The 19,484-nt window shown below is 46.7% G+C and overlaps 1 protein-coding gene across 1 annotated transcript in view; it reads left to right on the plus strand.

Moving 5' to 3' along the window:
- Positions 1-3,646: 3,646 nt before the first annotated feature.
- LOC132393646 (hyaluronan and proteoglycan link protein 1-like) overlaps positions 3,647-19,484 on the plus strand; it is a 110,401-nt gene continuing 94,563 nt past the window's right edge. Inside the window, exon 1 of the mRNA XM_059969058.1 lies at positions 3,647-3,769. The gene's annotated coding sequence lies outside the window, so the exon portion shown is untranslated. The remainder of the gene's footprint in view (positions 3,770-19,484) is intronic.

Consider the following 19,484-nt stretch of genomic DNA (forward strand, 5'->3'; position numbering starts at 1 on the left):
CCAATTCAGACACGCCCCTCCCCTTTCTCAATCTCTCAGTCTCCATCTCTGGAGACAGTCTATCTACAGATATCTTTTATAAGCCCACTGACTGTCACAGCTACCTACGCTATACCTCTTCCCACCCTGTCACTGCAAAAATGCCATCCCCTTCTCTGAGTTTCTCCGTCTCCACCACATTTGCTCTCAGGATGAGGCTTTTCATTCTAGAACTAATGAGATGTCCTCCTTCTTCAAAGGAAGGGGCTTCTACCATCAACACTGGCTTCACCCGTACCTCTTCCATCTTACACACATCTGCCCTCACCCCATCCTTCTGGCACCTCACCAGGGAAAGGACTCCTCTCATCCTCACCTACCACCCCAACAGCCTCCGCATCCAGCACACGATTCTCTGTAACTTCTGCCATCTCCCACCACCAAGCACATTTTTCCCTCCCCCTCACTTTCCACTCTCGCCAGGGATCACTCCCTATGTGACTCCCTTGTCCATCGTCGTTCCCCACTGATCTCTTTCCAGGCACTTATCCTTGGAAGCTGAACAAGTGCTACACCGAACCCTACACCTACTCCCTCACGACCATTCAGGGCCCCACATAGTCATTGCAGATGAGGTGACACTTCACCTGTGAGTTTGCTGGAGTCATATACTGTATCCGGTGGTCCTGGAGTGGCCTCTTGTATATTGCTGAGACCGACATTGATTGGGAGACTGCTTAGGTGCCGGTGCTGGTGTGCTTACGCACCATCAGCCTGAAAAAGTGGGATCGCTGGTGGTCACACATTTCAATTCCATGTCAATCCATGGCCTCCTCCATCGTCACAATGAGGCCACCCTCAGGTTGGAGGTGCAACACCTCATTATCCATCTGGGTAGCCCCCAAGCTGTTGGCATGCTTCTCAAACTTCTGATAATATCTCACCATTCCCCATTCCTGTTTCCATCTCTCACCTTATCTCCCTACCCGTACATCACCTCCCTCTGGTGCTCCTACCCCTTTCCTCTCCTATCACATTCCCCCTTCTCCAGCCCTTTATCTCTGTCACCAATCAACTTCCCAGCTCTTTACTTCACCCCTCCAGCACTCTCGGTTTCACCTAAGACCTGCCACCTCGTACTTCTTCCTCCCCTCCCCCCACCTTCCTAAATCGACTTCTCTCTCTTTCCAGTCCTGATGAAAAGTCTGGGCCCAAAATGTTGACTGTTCACTCTTTTCCACTGATGCTGCCTGACCAGTATTTTGCGTGTGTGTGTGTCACCCTTCGATTTCCAACATCTGCAGGTTTTCTTGTGACTGTTGTGCATTTTCTGAGATACTCAAACCACCCCGTCTGGCACCAATGTCACTGACATCACATTCCTTCCCCATTCTGATGTTGGGTCTGAGCAAGGACTGAATGCCTGCGCGCTTTGAAGCATTCGTTGATACTTGCACCGTCGAGCAGGTGGACAGCTGCACCTCAAGAAGTGGCCACTGAGCGAATGCCGACTTAGAAATGGCGCGCCTGTGTTGCATTCGGCCTCTCCCTGCGCCCGGCGCCGGTGAGACACCGTGACAATGAGCTGGCCCGGCCGGGCCCTCCTGTCTCCGCTGCAGAAACTAGATGTTGTGAGAAGAGGTGTGCATCGGCGAGGATAAAATTAGCTGCAGCCACCGCGGCCAAGGTTGTCTAGTATATTTCAGTTAATCACTTTGGGCGGGAGCGACCACTGAATCACTTGGAACAACCGGCCTCCAGCCCATCTGGGAAATGCACCAGAACGCAACATTGAATAAATAAAACTATTTGCCGCTCTGTATGAAATATTCAAAGCGCTTTCACAGAAAGCAGTAAACGGCATTGGTTTCAGGTAACATTTTCCAAGCGCAAGAGATTCTGCAGGTGCTGGAAATCACAGAGCAATACACACAAAAATGCCTGAGGAATTCGGCATCTAATGAGAGGAATAAACACTGGACGCTTCAGGCAGAGACTCTTCGGGAGAGTGGGTGACATTTCCCGCTGCAAAGGTCCCAATATGAAACCTCGCTGGAGCACATTATCAGTAATGCCACCCGGGGTGATCGGGTGTTTCGATCTTTCAGCATCAGACCCCCTCGCCCGGGCGACCCAGCCGGGGTCCATCAGGACCTGGCTAGCGTCCCAGCAGCGCTGGTCCACGGTCACGCCTCTGGATTCATCGCCACCTGGAAACTCGCTCAGCAGCCTCAGTGGCCGTCCTGATGGTTCTTTTCCTTGCAGACCCCGTAATGCCAAGGAAAGAGTAATTTATGCACAGCCAGCAAATCTTCTACATCTCACCTCTTTCGGCTCACCACGTGCCCCCACCACCCCTGTCTCTGGCACTGCTCTACCAGCTCCTGGTATTTGGCATAGAATTACACATTGCAATGTCGCGCTAATGCTCCGAAATACTTTGACGGCTGGGGTCAGATCTTCCTGGAAGATGAATTGGAGACAGTCTGCGCCGATTCAGGACAAATTACAACACTCCTCTGTCCTCTTCTGCTTTTGCCCGCCGCGCAATCTGCCTTGGTGCACCTTGCTCTGAGGCAACAGCGCCGCCTGCCGCAGCCACGCTGCGCTGCAAGTTTCAGAGAAGCCCCACCGCCGTAAACGGGGGGGTGATCGGTGGCGAGCTAGTCACACTCGGAGATAGGCGCATGAAATAAATGTAGGAAAATCAGGGTCTGTGCAGGAGGGAAGAGGTAGATGAATTTAGAGTAGGTTAAAGGGTCGTGAGCCGAAAAGCCCGAACTGTGCTGTATGTTCACCCTGTTCAGCACCGCTCGGCATAAATCCTTGCCATTTGGGAAAACAACAGTTCACGGGAGTTTCTTTTTCTTTCGTTTTATTTTCTGGAGGAAGCTATGCGTTGCAAAGGGAGGGGTATTACTGCGGTCGGAACATGTTTGAGATGGTGCTTCTCAGTGGGAGAAAACGATAAAAGTAATGAAAAGTCCGTTTGTAAGGAGTGTCAAAGGATGCACTGTGCTCAAAATATGAAGCGATTTCCTTTGGGCAGGACTGACTGAACCTTAAACCTCACTTCTTAGTGGCGCTGACTTCTGATACATGGTCTGCGCTATTTGTATGAGTGTGTGTGTGTGTGTGTGTGTGTGTGTGTGTGTGTGTGTGTGTCTGTGTCTGAGTGTGTGTGTGTGTGAGTGTGTGTGTCTGTGTCTGAGTGTGTGTGTGTGGTGTGTGTGTGTGAGTGAGAGAGAGAGAGAAACATGAACGGCCATTCCGTTAAACATTAGACCCCAGTTAGTTCTCTGTCCAAAAAGGAGCATTACTGACAGCCCACACACTCCGAAGGGCACCGAACCTACACAACGCCACACCCGTTGTCAGGGGCATGGAACCAACACTGAATAAACAGGCGGAGGGAGGAAAAACACTTCAAAACCGCATTTGAACTCATAAAATGCCCCTGTGTTCGCGCGACGCGTCTCTCTCCTAAACCATTCCTTTCTTAAACTGGACCATCCCTTCTTACTGTAAAATCAAAGCCGCTTTTTCAGTTGCTTGCTTTTGCAAATGACTTTGAATTAATATCAGATATCGCCGCTCGTTTCCCGCCGGTCTCTCGCACTTTCTCAACTTGGTACGATAGTTGACTTTATTCCTTGTTCTGGCCGACGCGCGAAGCTATTTATGACGTCGTGGCTATTTCCTCTTGGTGGGAAATGTGTCTTCTTCGTCTTCCTCTGTGAACCCAAAACACCAGCACCCGGAGCAACAGACGGACACAGATCCCAAGAAGGTGAGTTCAGTGCAGATCTGAATGAACTCTGCTGGGGAACGGGGCAACGCGGAAAGTTCAGCGGGAAGCCCGGCAAGGGTGCTGGTGTGTGTGTGTGTGTGTGTGTGTGTGTGTGTGTGTGTGTGTGTGTGTGTGTGTGTGTGTGTGTGTGTGTGTGTGTGTGTGTGTGTGTGTGTGTGTGTGTGTGTGTGTGTGTGTGTTTGTGTGTGACAGCATCCGATTCTTGACTGATCAATGCATTGAGACAGTTCGAGCGGGGTACTGCCTCGCCAAAACAACTCAGGAAAAGTATTTAAGATTTTGAAAGAGAATGAAATGACTTTTTTTTTCAAAAGTGGTTCATGGTCGGCATCAGGCAGCCGACGTTCTCATCCTCAGCTGAATGGTGACTTGAAAGTGATGTTGAGCGCGAATTGTTGGTAGCTTGATGCTGGTAGATGGGGAGGTGATGATTGAGATAGAGAGACAGCGGTCTACAAGTGGAGAAGTGGAATTGATAGTTCTGCTCTGAGATCCGGCATGGATTCGATGGGCCGAGCAGCTCCCATTCCGTGAGGAAATACTAAGTGTTCCGCTGGGGCGCGGAGTACCTAGCCCGGCGTTCATGGGTACAGCTGTCTATTAACGTTGGGTCTCAGAACCCGATTTGCGTTCAAAGTTAATTTTAAGAGATCGAGAGGGGACATTCCAGTTTAACAAGAGCTGAGGCATCTGTAGGAAAGATATGGTATTTGTGACTGGCCGCGTGTTTGATTCATGTGGATTTCGTTAGCGAATTCTTTGCAAAAAAAAACCCTTGCTCAAATCTGCAGATGTAACAGAATTTAAATATATGTTGTTTGACCTGTTTTAGACAGGGAATGTTAATATTTATATGAAAAAGAGACCTTGCAATTATCATAGTGACAAAAATTCTGGGCATTAAAATTTCCCAGGATTATTACGTGGTGTTCCTTGATAATACTCAAAAATAAATCAGATCCGCGTCTATACTGAGATTCATTAAGCGTGAGCAATTAAGTTTTTGACATTGTCCGGGTGGTGGTGAAGGGAAGTCATTTTTTTTTTAAATCTAATTTGGCTATCTAATAACGAAGAACTTGAAATCCCGGTTCTAGAGTTAGCAGAAAAGTATCGCCCGTTTTGACACATTAGCAAAACTCGACATCTCCAGCGCTACTTTTACTGAAGCTTGTTGCGAATAGCCCGTACGCACGTGCAAAATATATGATGTGCGTTTGCGCGGGTTTTATGTCCAAACAGTCTGTTTTTCTTCACAAGCTACTCTAGAATACTGAAATAACGATCAGTCAATCTGGCCAGTTTCAGTAATATGGAGAGTTGGCGTGGAGCGTGAGGGGATCCAGTACAGTAATTCCCTTATTCGAGTGAATGGGCGCTTGTGAGAGCTTTATACGGTGGCTACGCGCCACCCAGTGGTCATCGGGAAAAACTTTTACTTTAATATCAACGGCAGGAAACACACACAAAACTCAGCGGGTCCGGCAGCATCTGTGGAAGTGAATAAGCAGTCGACGTTTCGGGCCGAGACCCATCAGCAGGCCCGGAAAGGAAGGGGGAAGAAGCCAGAGTAAGAAGATGGAGACAGGGGGAGGAGTACAGGCTGGCAGGTTGAGATCGGCGAGGCCAGGTGAGGGGGAAGGTGGGTAAGTGAGGGGACGGGCGTGAAGCGACAGGTGAGAAAGGTAAAGGACTCTGATATGAGGAGAGAGGACCATGGGAGAAAGGGAAGGAGGGGGGCACTGGGGGAGGAGGAGAAGCAGAGGTAAGAAACTAGCGTAGGGAAGGGAGAGGGAGAGAAATTACTGGGAGAAGGAGAAATTGATGTTCATGCCGTCAGGAATATGAAGGAGGTCCTGAAGAAGAGTCTCTGCCCAAAACATTGACTGTTTATTCATTTCCATCCATGCTGCCCGAACTGCTGAGTTCTACCAGCATTTTCTGTGTATTGCCTAGGAATATGAGGTGTTGCTCCTGCAACCTGAGGGTAATGCCCCTTCCCTCACTCACCCACCTTCCCCCTCACCTGGCTTTGTCAACTGGACAGTAACCTCATCAACATTAACATCGACCGCCATTTTCAGATTTAGGGTCATACAGCATGGAAAAGGCCCTTCGGCCCAACTAGTCCATACTGACCGTGTAACCCAGCTTGCTGGGCTCACCTGACCACGTTTGGATCATCGTCCTCTTAACCTCCCCTCGATGACTTTTAAATATTGTTAATGGGCCAATTGTCAATCTTGAATACACATCAAACTCTGTGTCCTTCTCGCCTCTGATCTTAAACCGATTTCAAGCTTTGTTTTCAGAACAAATGAGTTGATCATTTAATGCATAAATTAATTAATAAATTAACAGTACCCGGGTATTTACTTATTTAATTTGCAAGAGAAGGGAAGCTGGAAGCCAGGAGCAGATGGGCAGTGATTTGGCCACCACTGCCGGCCCACCAACTGGAGAGTGTTGTAGTTAAGGGTCGAAACACTCTGTGAAGGTTGGGAACCACCTGATGACATCTGCTCCTGGCTGAAGGCCTCATACGGTATGTGGAGAATGCACCTGAACAGGTGTATCTAACAAATAACAAGAGATACAGCATGGAACAGCCCTTTCTGGTCCAATACGATGCGTCACCCCGTAACGCCTGATTTAATCCTAACCTAATCACGGGACAAGTTACAATGACCGATTAACCTACTAACTGGTACATCTTTGGACTGTGGGAGGAAATGCACACGGTCATGGGCAGAACGTACAGACTCGTTACAGATCCCCAAGCTGTAGTCGCGTTGTGCTAACCACCATTGCTACAGTGGTGCCCCATCACATGTCAAATTATAAAGGCGGCAGGTGGCTGGGTTACAATGTCTGTGATTCTCGCTTCTCAAATACCATAGAAAGGCCCTGTTGAAAGTGTTAATATGAAGAAGACATCCTTTTATTTGTTATTGGTTCCAACGTGTCGGTCTACATATGCGTATATTACTGGTCAGTATATCAGTCCGCACAGCTAACTGAAGTAAGCATATAAAAACATGCAGAACTCGGGATTTTCTGGTGCCCTAGGATTCCCAGTATCTTGTGCAATCTCTGTACACTTTGAGTGCAACATTCGAGTTTGTCAAATATGCTCACAACATACAGTACTGTGCAAAAGTCTAAGGCACATCTATATAGCTTGGGTGCCTAAGACTTTTGCACTCTACTGTAATAATATCAAATATTGCACTGTACTGCTGCCACAAAAAAAAACAAACTTCATGACATGTGTGAGTGATATAAACCTGATTCTGATATGAGTCTCTATTGTGGGTTGAGAGTGGGAAGGGGCAGGGAGAGGGGAGGGAGTGGGAAGCACCAGAGTGACTTTCTATAATGATCATTAAACCAATTGTTTGGAATCAAGTGACCTTGCCTGGTGTCTCAGGGCTGGGTGTGTCTGCACCTGTGCCACCCCCTGCCCCTGGCGTTCTTTCTCTGCCAACTGACCCACACCCCTTCCATGGTGCTCCACCCTCACCATTCCCAACATCCTTTCCTGCTACCAGATTTACAGACTTGCTCTCCATTCCACCTTGACAAATACAGTGCAAACGTCTTAGGCACCCTAGCTACATATACGTGCCTAAGACTTTTGCACGGTACTGTACATTGAAGTGCATCATTTGCACTAACAGCTAACACACCTTAGGGTGTGCTGGGGGCAGCCTGCAAGCGTCTCCACTCATTCCAGCGCAAACATATCATGTCCACAATGCTTGCAGAAGAACATAGAACACAACACACAACAAACAATAACAGCAAAAACTAAACGACCTGCATTCCTCCTTCCCACACACACCCCTGCACAGTATGCAAAATGCTGTGCTGTTCCTCTCCGCTCACTGTGGAGCATCAGGCAGCAACCGTGCCATTTCTTTAGCATTTGTCTGTTTTTACGAGGCCGAGTTGCGAGCTCAATGCCCAACCCAGCATAGATGGAAAGGGTGCACGGAGCCAGCTGGATTCGAACCCAGGACCACTCACCTCAAAGTCCGGTACAGATGGCTCTACACAACTGGCTGGCAACATCAAAATGTAGATCCCAGCATAACATGCGCCCTCATGTTTAATAATGCCATACCAATTCTTGCAGTCATCTTTGGCATGCTAACAACTTTTAAAAACTTCTAAAAACATTTATTCTTAAAGAAAGGAATATTGTCATGTTAATTAAATAGTTGGTCAGATGCCGGAGCTGTTTGGCAAGCTCAAGCTTTTAATGGGATTCAGCTGTAACTGGGCAATTTAGTCCATCACACAACCTACAAGGTTTTGCACAATGTCCTCTTCACCGAGGCAGCCCAGAATGTTGTGCAAATGTAACGCGGTTCGATACTAAAACCCTATAGTGTGTTATATCGAGTTCTGCCGGGGGATTTTGAAGTGGACGGGAAAAGTCATTGCAGGCACTTCAGGAGAGCAGTAATGGGCTATTAAAATAAAAACTTCACATCATTGTAAAAGTTTCCTCCCTCAGGCAGTTAATCTGATCAACCATTCTAGACCTTCACCCCACTCACTGCACTGCACTATAAATGCTTTATATAAAGTTATTTACACCATAAGTACGTGCTAGTATTCATGTATTCCTGCACATTGTATTCCCTATCCAAGTACCTCTAGCTACATTTTGATATAATTCTTTATTCTTTATTATTGTTGAATGTTGTTGTTTTTTGTTGCATGTCGAACCACAACAAATTACTAACATATGTAAATGTATCTGGTGAATAAAGTTGATCATTGATAAAGTTCATTGGTTCAATGGTTCCATTTAATATCAGCGAATGTTTGCTATATACAACCTGAGATTCTTACTGTCTGCAGGCATCCACAAAATGGAAGAAAACCCAAAAGAATGAATGACAGAAAAACATTAGAACCCCAAAGCCCCCCTCCCACTCATAAGCAGCAGCAAAGCATCAACCCCCTCTCCCTCCCCTCCCTCCACTTTCCCAGTAGGAAGCATCATTCCCCCCCACCACCACCCACCAAGCCAGCAATAGCAAAGCCCCCAAAGAGATCATAATCTAGGTCCATCAAAAACTACAGTCAATAACCCAGCACTTTGACTTGCCACAGGCTCTGTCTCTCACTAACAAGGGAGAGAGGCGTCACCCTTCCACAGTGAGAGGAAGACCAACAGATCGCTGTTTCAATGTTACAGTCTGCAGCGACACTTATTGGAGCCCAGCTGACTTGGGAACCAGCAGACTCTCGTCTCCCCATTGAGAGAGAGAGCGAGAGAGGTCACTTGAGTGCAGAGACCTCCAAATTCCACACCTGCTGTCTCAATGTTCCAACCATGCAGCTGATCGTCGGAAGACTATTCTGATTAGTTCCCTATAAAGCTACAGTCCTTCTTTTCGTATACTTAAGATGTATAACACATATTCCCAGTTTCCTTTTGCATACTGTAAGGTGATGTACATTTGAATCAAGAATTATTATCGAACACCATTCTCTGCAAGGAATTTTGCCTTACGCATTTACATGATTTTTTCTTCTGCGGTTGGCAATGGACTGAAGGACTGAAGAACAGTCGCTTGCAGAGAACTGGTTTCTATTTTGACTGAATATCAGTTTTGACAGCTCTGAATGTTTTTTCCAGCTTGTATCTGGCCTTTTTGACCACCCCTTTATCTCCACCACCGTTGTAGGCCTCCACCTTCCCCAGACACAGCTATGCAAGCTCTGCGTTGAACCAGGGATTATTATTGCTGAAGTCTGGTGATTGTTTTATTGGGGGTGCAAACATCTTAACAGAAGCTGATATAGGAGGCCACTGTGCCAGCCTATCCGGGCGCTGTTGGTACTACATTCTTTATTATTCTTATAAGACATAAGACATTGGAGCAGAATTAAGCCACTCAGCCTTTGAGGCCTACTGTGCCATTCCATCATGGCTAGTTTATCTTCCTGCCTTTTCCTTGTAACGCCATGCTCCTAACCTTTGATACTCCTACTAACCGAGAACCCTTCAACCTCCACTTTAAAAATACCCAATGATTTGGCCTCCACAGCCATCTGTGGCAATCAGTTCTACAGATTCACCATCCCCTGGGTAAAAAAATTCCTCCTCATCTCCATTCTAAAGGGTCATCCGGCTATTGAGAAGCTGTGCCCTCTAGTCCTAGACTCTCTCACAATAGGAAATATCCTCTGCTTCATATCTAGACCTTTCAATAATCAATAATTACTGAGATCCCCCCTCATTCTTCTAAACTCTAGTGAGTACAGGCCCAGAGCCAACAAATGCTCCTCAAGCATTAACCTTTAATTCCTGGGATCATTTTCATGACCATGCTCAGAAGCCTCTCCAATGCCAGCATATCCTTTTTTAAATAAGGGGCCCAATACTGCAAGTGCGGCCTGACCAATGGCTTTATAAGGCCTCAGCATTGCACCCTTGTTTTTGTATTCTAGTCCTCTCGAAGTGAATGTTAACATTGCATTTGCCTTCCTCACCATCAACTCAACTTTTAGGGAATCCTGTCTGAAGATTCTCAATTCCCTTTACATCTCTGATCTCTGAATTTTAAAAAGTGAATTAAAATTGATGGTCATTTTAAAGCTGCGCAAATAGGGTGTCAGATATGGGAATATTCTGGAGAGTCAGGAAAGTACGTTTTGTGAAGAGTGATCATGCCAGAGTCTCAAGTTGGACTGTACTTTGTTTCTGAGCAGATCACAGCAAAAGACAAATTAATACCAAATATCATAACATTTCTCACAAACTTACTCCTGAACTTATTACTTTTCCCTAATTTACTTTCTGAACACAAATCCAACAAAACAGGATGGATCCGGGTCATTAAAAGTTTTTTTTTGCTAATTTCTCACACTATGGCAGAGAATACACTTTAAATAGCAACACACAGACAAAATGCCGGAGGAACTCAACAGGCTAGGCAGCCAATACAGAAAAGAGTAAACAGTCAACGTTTCAGGCCGAGACCCTTCACCAAGATGGGAAAAAAAGATGAGAAGTTCAAGCAAGAAGATGGGGAAGCACAAGGTGGTGGGAGACAGGTGAATCTTAGAGGGGGGAGTGGTGAAGCTGGGAAGTTGACAGGTGAAAGAGATAAAGAGCTGGAGAAGGTGGGAAAGGGGCAATTATTGGAAGTTCGAGAAATTGACGTTCACGTCATCAGGTTGTTAGCTATCCAGGGGGAATATAAGGTGTTGCTCCTCTAATCCAAGTGTGGCCTCATCCTGGCAGCAGAGGAGCCCATGGACTGACATATAGGAAGGGGAATGGGAAGTAGAATTGAAATGATGCATGAACGTCGATTTCTCAAACTTCTAGTAATTGCTCCCCCACCTTCATCCCGTTTCCATTTCCTCCTCAGATCTTATTGCCTGCCTCTTTCTGTATGGATGCATTGTTGACAGTTTACAAATGTGTGTACTACTTTGCTATTTACAGTCTGCAGATTCTTTGAGAAATTTAAGAGAATTTTTTTTTTTGGTGAACTTTCTGCCTCTGACAACCTAATCTACATCTGTCAAAGTCAAACTCGAGTTTATTGTCATCTGCACAGGCTCAGGTGTGCACAGGTGAAATGAAAACGTCCTTGCTGCAGCATCACAGGCACAGAGCATCAGGTCCACAACGTACACAAGGTAAACATTGTAAATCATACACAGGTTTTACAAGGAAGAGCACAAATAGAACTAAGAAGTCCATTTTAGAGCAAAGACGTCAAAGTTAACATAATGTCGATTAGGACTTCACAGGCTGGTTCACATCGAGTAGCTGAAGGGAAATAGCTGTTCCTGTACGTGGAGTTGTGGAACTTATGGCTGGCAGAAAAATGGTTCGGCACAGCCAAAAAGGGCCAATAGGGCTGCTTCTGTGCTGTAATGTTCTATGGTTCTGAATCTCCCGTCTGATGGTGCTGCAAAATAATTGAATGGCCCAGATGGTAAGGATCTTTGTTGCCCTCTTGAGGCTGTGCTGAATAGTACGCCAGGTCATACCACTGAGCAAATCAAGTTTATCATCATCCCACTTTACGTACCTGCAACCAAACTAAACAACAATCTTCCAGACTACAGTGTGCCCACAAAATATACATCACACGTGGCACATAAAACAATATATCACCACAAAAAAGTTAATAAAATCTAATTTAAAATGCACGTAGTGCACAGCACAGGTAAAGAGTACAGTAAACAACAGCAAACATGACGAAATCTGCAGATGCTGGAAATTCAAGCAACACACACAAAATGCTGGTGGAGCGCCTCAGGCCAGGCATATTCCGTCTAGGTGGCTTCCAACCTGATGGCATGAACATTGATCTCTCTAACTTTCATTAATGCCCCTCCTCCCCTTCTTACCCCATCCCTGATTTAGTTATTTCCCATCACTGCCCTTTACATGTTCTCCATCTCCCTCTGGTGCTCCCCTCCCCCTCTCTTTCTCCCTAGGCCTCCCGTCCCATGATCCTTTCCCTTCTCCAGCTCTGTATCCCTTTTGCCAATCACCTTTCCAGCTCTTAGCTTCACCCCACCCACTCCTGTCTTCTCCTATCATTTTGCATTTCCCCCTCCTACTTTCAAATCTCTTACTATCTTTTCTTTCAGTTAGTCCTGACGAAGGGTCTCGTTGACAGTACTTCTTCCTATAGATGCTGCCTGGCCTGCTGCTTTCCACTGGCATTTTGTGTGTATTGCAGTAAACGGCTGGCCGTCCTAGTGATGAGGCCTAAGTGATGGAAGGGTATTTATTAGTCTCACAGCCTGAGGGAAGAAGCTGTTACCTAGTCTGGTAATGCTAGTCCTAATCCACTAGTACCTCTTTTTTGATGGCAGTGGGTCAAAGAGATTGTGGGATGGGTGGTAGGGATCTTCATCTATTTGATGGTATCCCCAGACGAGGTCTGCCTTGGAGAAGATTTGTACACCGTGTAGGTTTGCTGCAAAGTCCTGAATGTGCGGCACAGTGTTGTAGCCTCGTTCAGCCTGCGGTAGTCGCCGCATGGTCTCCAGCCCCCTGTTGCCATGGGCACCATGTGCAGGTGGGAGGCTAATGGGCTGTTGGACTGCCGTATGATCCCCAATTCCTCCCTCCTCTTGAACTCCTCCTTTGCCAGTCGGAGCTCGTCCGGGGGAAGCCTTCGAGCGCGGGCGTGGAGGGGTGGTCCTTGTGTCGGGATGTGGTGCTGTATGCCGTGTCTGGCCACGGCTGCCGTGAACTGCGGTGCCAAAACCGATGGGAAATCCACCAGGATTCTGGTGAAGTCGTTGTCGGACAGCGTGATGGAGTCGAGGTGGGGGGCTGGCAACTGGGCTGCACCCAGGGAGAACGTTTGAAAGGTCTCGGCGTGGACCAGTCACTTCCTGGGCAGGTCGACCAGTAGGCTGGGAGCCCGCAAAAAATCCACTCCCAGGAGCAGTTGGGCTACGGCAGCCAGTGTGAAGTCCCATGTGAACTGGCTGGAACCAAACTGTAGCCGCACTGTACGGGTGCCGTAGGTCCTTACTGTGCTGCCATTCACGGCCCTCAGGGTGGGACCCGGTTCTCTATTGCGGCTGTCATAACTCGTCGGAGGTAAGACGCTGATCTCGGCTCCGGTGTCAACCAAAATGTGGCGTCCCGACTGCTTGTCCCAGACATACAGGAGGCTATCCCGATGGCCAGCTGCCGTAGCCATCAGCAGCGGCTGGCCCTGGCGTTTCCTAGGAACTTGCAGGGCGGGCTACAGCGGCGGGCTTCTGTGCCCCACTGCTGGTTGTAGAAGCACCATTGTTCATTGGTCTCCTCACCCCTGCCTCTGGGATGAGCGGGCTCTGCGGCTGGGCCTGGTCTGGTTTTCTGCTGGGAGCGTGGCCTGGGGCAGTTGCTCCAGGAACGCCTGCTCAAACATGAGGCAGGGCTTGTGACCTCCAGCCAGGGACAGCATCTCGTTCATCAAAGCCGACGGCGGCCTGTCTCCCAAACCATCCAGGTGCAGTAAACGGGCAGCTCGCTTGCGCCGTCAGAGTCCAAAACTTCTTATCAGCAGGGCTTTGAATTCTGTGTATTTGCTGTCCTCCGGGGGTGACTGTATGAACCCCTCAACCTGGGCAGCTGTCTCCTGGTTGATGGAGCTCACCATGTAGTAGTAACGTGTGTCCTCCGAGGTTATCTGCCGAATGTGGAATTGGGCTTCTGTTTGCTGGAACCATAAGTGAGGAAGCTTGGCAGTTTTAACGAAACTGCATGAACAGATGCAGAGTCGTTCATCTTCGGCTCAAATATCGTTTGGGCAGTCGGGGTCACCAATTGTAGCGGTGTGCTACACTCAGTGCTGAAACAACGACACACAGTCGGTGAGCTGCAGTTGCAAAAGGGGTTTATTCAAACTTCACGGCCTTGCTTTAAAGCCTTCCTGATCCCACTCTCCCCGGGCGGGAATGCTTTAGGGGGCACGTATTCACTGTCTCGTCCCGTGCATGGGCGTTTCCCCTTGCTGGTGAAGCAGGCTTGGCGCCCTCATTGGGACTGGCCTCAATGCCGGCGCGTGCCACTTTGTGAGCCGGTTCAAGTGCGCTGGGAAACGGGTCGCCACAAGGCAATAATGTTAGGGTGAGTGAAGTTGAATGAAGTAACCCCTCTTCATCAAGAGGTGGGGATTGACCGGTAATAACTTTTCCTGAATCCAGTGGTATGGGTCCTGAGGCTCTTGTATAACCTTTGTGATGACACAGCAAGAAGACAGCATGGCCCATGTGGTTGGGGTTCTGTGCGGTGGATGCAGCTTTCCTGTGACCGTGCTCCATGTAGTTGTGGTCAATGGTGGGGAAGATTTTACCTGTGATGGACTGAGCCATATCCTTTACTTGTAGGCTTTTCCATTCAAGGGCATTGGTGTTTCCATACCAGGCCGGGATGCAATGTACTGTCCACCCTACACCTCTAGAAGTTTGTCAAAGTTTTAGATGACATGCCAAATCTTCACAAACTTCTAAGATAGTAGAGGCACTGCCGTGGCTTCTTTGTTACAGCACTTACGTACTGGACCCAGGGCAGATTCTCTGAAATGATAACACCAAGGAATTTAAAATTGCTAACCTTCTCCACCACTAGTCCTCCAACGAAGACCTCCAATCATTAACACACACTTAGTGGCCTCCTTATTAGATACAGGAGGTACCTAATAAAGTAGCCACTGAATATATTACTTACTGCCCATTAGGCAGCCATGAAGGTCCTCCATGTCTAGCAGCGTTCAGGGCTTCCTTCATCATGTCAGGAACTTTGTTTTGGTTTTCACTACTGTCAGCCATGCAAGTCTTGGGTGGAGACCCGGGAATACTGCCACATTCACATGTAGGATGATGTTTTTCTCACTGTTTCCATAGCAATTTTGTTTACCAGTCAGGGTTGTTAACCCTGAGCTGAACCCTGAACTCTTTTAGTCTGGCCTCTACCCTTTGACCTGTTTGGCATGGCTGAGCCTACCAAGGGCCAAAGCATGAAGTCCTGACTCCAGCCAACATTGCTGGCTGGTTTATTGAGGCACGCAAGCCTCCAAACCCAAAGACAAGTTTATGGTCTCCTTGGAGGAGGACTGAGTATATATGCAGTCCTTAAAGATGTTCTACACCACAGACTTTAGAGGTAATACAAAATCTTCCAACTTTCAATGTGCCAGTCCTGGTAGCATTTGAAAAATGTAAAAATATGTGTAATATTGAGTAACGGTCTTGACAATTGTTATTGATAAGTCTGGCTGTTCATTTAAATTATGAATGGGCAGTTGTGAAGTAATAATACCAGGAAAGCACAATTAATCACATTTAATTGCATGGTTTTATGATTCACTGAAGAACTATGTGCTCCTAAATTGTCAGTAGTTTCCAGATGGACTCTATTAATTACACAGAAAATTGTTTCCTCCATTCCATCATCTATTGTTTTCTGTTTGTTCTTGATTAGAAATTCGTTTGCTCAGCAGTGTAAATGTGCAAATACGGGCTGCAGTGGAGCTTTGCTGTCCCTCTGCAGAATAATTGACCTTTTAACTGTAAAGAAGCTGTGGACTGTGAATGGTTAAGTGGCATAACAAATTGCAAATTGTCATTTGGTACTTGGGTACCAATGCCAGTGGAAATGGTAGGTGCAAGAAATATCAGCATGAAAGAGAAATGGGGATAAGTTCATGGATGAGAGGGGTATGGAGGGCTGTTGTCCAGGTGTGGGTGATGGGACTAGACAGAATAATAGTTCAGCCTGTTCCGTCTCTAGCGCTCTGTGACTCTATGACCTATCAAAGTTCAAAGTACACTTATTATCGAAGCATGCATGCAACCCTGAGATTCACCTTTCCCCACCGACAGTCCCAAAACAAAGGAGAACCGTGGAACCAACCTGCCCAAAGAAAAACATCAACCCACCCCCAAACTGCACCCAAGAAACCCTGCAAAGGGCAACAAACAAAACAAGCAAAAAACACAGAATATTAAACACGAAAGACATTCCAGTACACTTCATCAATGCATCCATACAGAAAGAAACAGGCAGTAAGATGTGAACATTTTGAATACATGATACATTAACCACAGCAACTGTAAAGTTTAACAAAATACACTAGGCACTGGCTTTGTCCTGCTATGGGCATGTTTCAACTTCATGTTCAAACATCTCCAGATTTTCCAAACATATGCAGATGTTTCACTGAGGTATGTGCTGCCATCAGGTGGCAATAATCAGGGCTCCAGTCAGATTTCATCCCCAGTACAAAGTCTGCAATTTCAAAATAATATATAGGTACTTGGTTACAATTTTCAGCAAAGCAGACATAGTTCAGTTGCCATGGTAGAACACAGTCTGCAGTCAAAGACAATTTATTTCAGAAAATAAAGTTTCATCCCACTACCTTACTACCTTCCCCAAGCTGCTTGTAAGTTCAAAATACAAAGTAAATTTATTAACTAAGTATGTATATACCCTGAAATTCACTCTCTTGTGGCATTCACAGTAGAACAAATAAATACAACAGAATCAATCAAAAACTACAGACAAGACTGACAAACAACCAATGTGCAAAAGAAGACAGATTGTGGAAATATAGAAACAAACAAATAAATAAATGATACAGGGAACTTGAGTTGTAGAGTCCTTGAAAGTGAGTCTGTAGGTTGTGGAATCAGTTCCGTGAGATGGATGAAATGAAGTTATCCACGGCGGCTCCAGAGCCTGATGGTTGAAGGATAATAATTGTTCCTGAACACGGTGGTGTGGGACCTGAGGCTCCTGTACCTCCTGCCTGATGGGAGTAGCGAACAGAGAGCTCGGCCTGGATGATGTGGGTCCCTCATGATGGATATGCTGCATTCTTGTGGCAGCCCTCCTTGCAAACGTACTCATTGTTGGGGAGGACGTTTCCCTGTGACGGACTGGGCTGTATGTACCATTTTCTGCAGACTTTCCATCCTTGTGAATTGGTGTTTCCCTCTCAGGCTGTGATGCAACCAGTCAGGATACTCTGCACTGTGCGCCTGTAGAAGTATTCAGTGACATGCCAAACCAGCACAACTTCTGAGACAGTTGAGGTGCTATCGTAAACACAAGAAAATCTGCAGATGTCAGAAATCCTGTGAAATGCTGGAGGAACTCAGCAGGTCAGACAGCATGTGTGGAAAAGAATAAACAGTTGAAGTTTTGGGTCCTGATGACAGGTTTCGGCCCAAAACATTGACTGCTTACTTTTTTCCATCGACGCTGCCTGGCCTGCTGAGTTCCTCCAGCATTTTGTGCTTGCTGCAGTGGGGCTGGCACACCTTCTATGTGATAGCCCTTGTATCGGCAGCCATGCCTTCACTTACTACGCTTTGGATAATATTTTTCAGCTGAGGTAATATCCATGACACTTCACATGTTTTACCCCACCGAACACACATCTGCTTAATTTTGCTCCATTTTGTTCCCCTTGACTCCCCTGAACCCACATGCACATACCTCAACTACACTTTGTCATCCTTGGTTCAGTCCCCTCCTACCTACAGCTGTGAAACTTCTTACGTTTTAGTTTATTCTCCTCCAGCTGCCTGGCCTGCTGAGTTCTTCCAGCATCTTGTGTCTGATACCAAAGATATTCTGCTGTGATCTGCTACTGAATTTACTGGAGGAACTGTAGGTCTACCTTTCCATAGGTGTTGCCTGACCTGCTGAGTTCCTCCAGAATTTTGTGTGTGTTCCTCTGGATTTCCAGCATCTACAGAATCTGCTGTGTTTACCATTAAGGTTGTCGCAGTGGCCACCAACTGCATTTGGGCATCTCAGCTGGTTTGCTGGAGTTACTGATGACTGGCTGGAAGTTATGTGCAATGGATTGTGATTATAGTTACATGATTTATAGTACTGTCAAGAGCGAACATATGCCATTAAGCTAGCTTTGACTTATAGATGACACACTCTTGGCTGCAGAAATATTTACCTTAGTTGAATAAGCAGGTGGAGTGTCTGAGAAGCACGAGTAGATGAATGTTTTCACTGAAAGAACCTTTTGACTCCATTTCTCATCAGCCTTGCCCCTTGGCAACGTCAGCGGAAAGCATAACATCAGTTTCCACGTTTACTCTAACTGCACCAAGCCCTTCCTCAGCAGCACCTCCCTCATACCTTCCAATCTATCATACAACTCATCTGTACTCATTACTCAGTCGGTAATCACTTCCTGTTAAATATATAAAAAGAAACTGTTGGCCGTTCATCAACGGAACTAGGTTAGGAAACTCACTACACAACTCGTAATTAATCGAAGCTCACACTTCTGCACAAATGACAACGTAACTATATATTGACATCGGGCCAACACTTAGACACTGAATCCTACTGTTCCCTTTGTACCAACACTCACTCAGACAACTTTTCCAATTTATAACACCTCTCCAGAGTTATCACTGAAAGCACACTCAATGTGTCCACTACTATATTTATTCCTTACCAATTCAAATGTGGCATTCCAGTTTCATTGAATATATATCACCTGATTGACACTTAACACCTTTCTATTGGCTCTGGTCCAGGGCTACCACCAGCATTGTTCTATGGTTTCTGCCCCCAAGCCTTGTGCCTGTTTTCAATTCAACACTGACTGGTTCAAACCATCAAAGTAGGTGACCCAGACACTGAGTCTAGTGCGGGGGTCGGCAACCCACGGCTCCGGAGCCACATGTGGCTCTTTTACGTCTGTGCTGCGGCTCCCTGTTGCTTTGGGAAATAATTGGTTGTGGCGACCCTTTTCCTGGCACATCCGAACCGACTCACAATAAGATAGCCTACGGGGGTTTGCGAGCACAGAGCTTTGGAGCCTCTGCGCCATGGGGGGGGGGGCAGGTTGAGGGAGGCTTAAAAGTGAGGCTGAAGATTTCGAATAAAGTTTTTTTCCTTCGACTGCAGTTACCGACTCCGTGTCGTAATTTTAGCGCTGCGTGTAGCACACCGCTACATGGTCAGTATTTAATTAATATGTATTTTATGTTAGTTTGTTAGTTTTTGAAATGTAAATCTAAATTTGAAGATTATGGTGATCTTGTACAATCTAAATAAGACGTTGTGGCGACCCATTTCCTGACACATCCGAACCGGTTCACAATTAGCCGGCGTTCAGGCTAAGGGAGATAGCCTACGGGGGTTTGTGAGTATGTGTCTTTT

The sequence above is a fragment of the Hypanus sabinus genome, chromosome 5 (assembly GCF_030144855.1).
Source record: "Hypanus sabinus isolate sHypSab1 chromosome 5, sHypSab1.hap1, whole genome shotgun sequence".
In the NCBI taxonomy this organism is placed as follows: domain Eukaryota; kingdom Metazoa; phylum Chordata; class Chondrichthyes; order Myliobatiformes; family Dasyatidae; genus Hypanus; species Hypanus sabinus.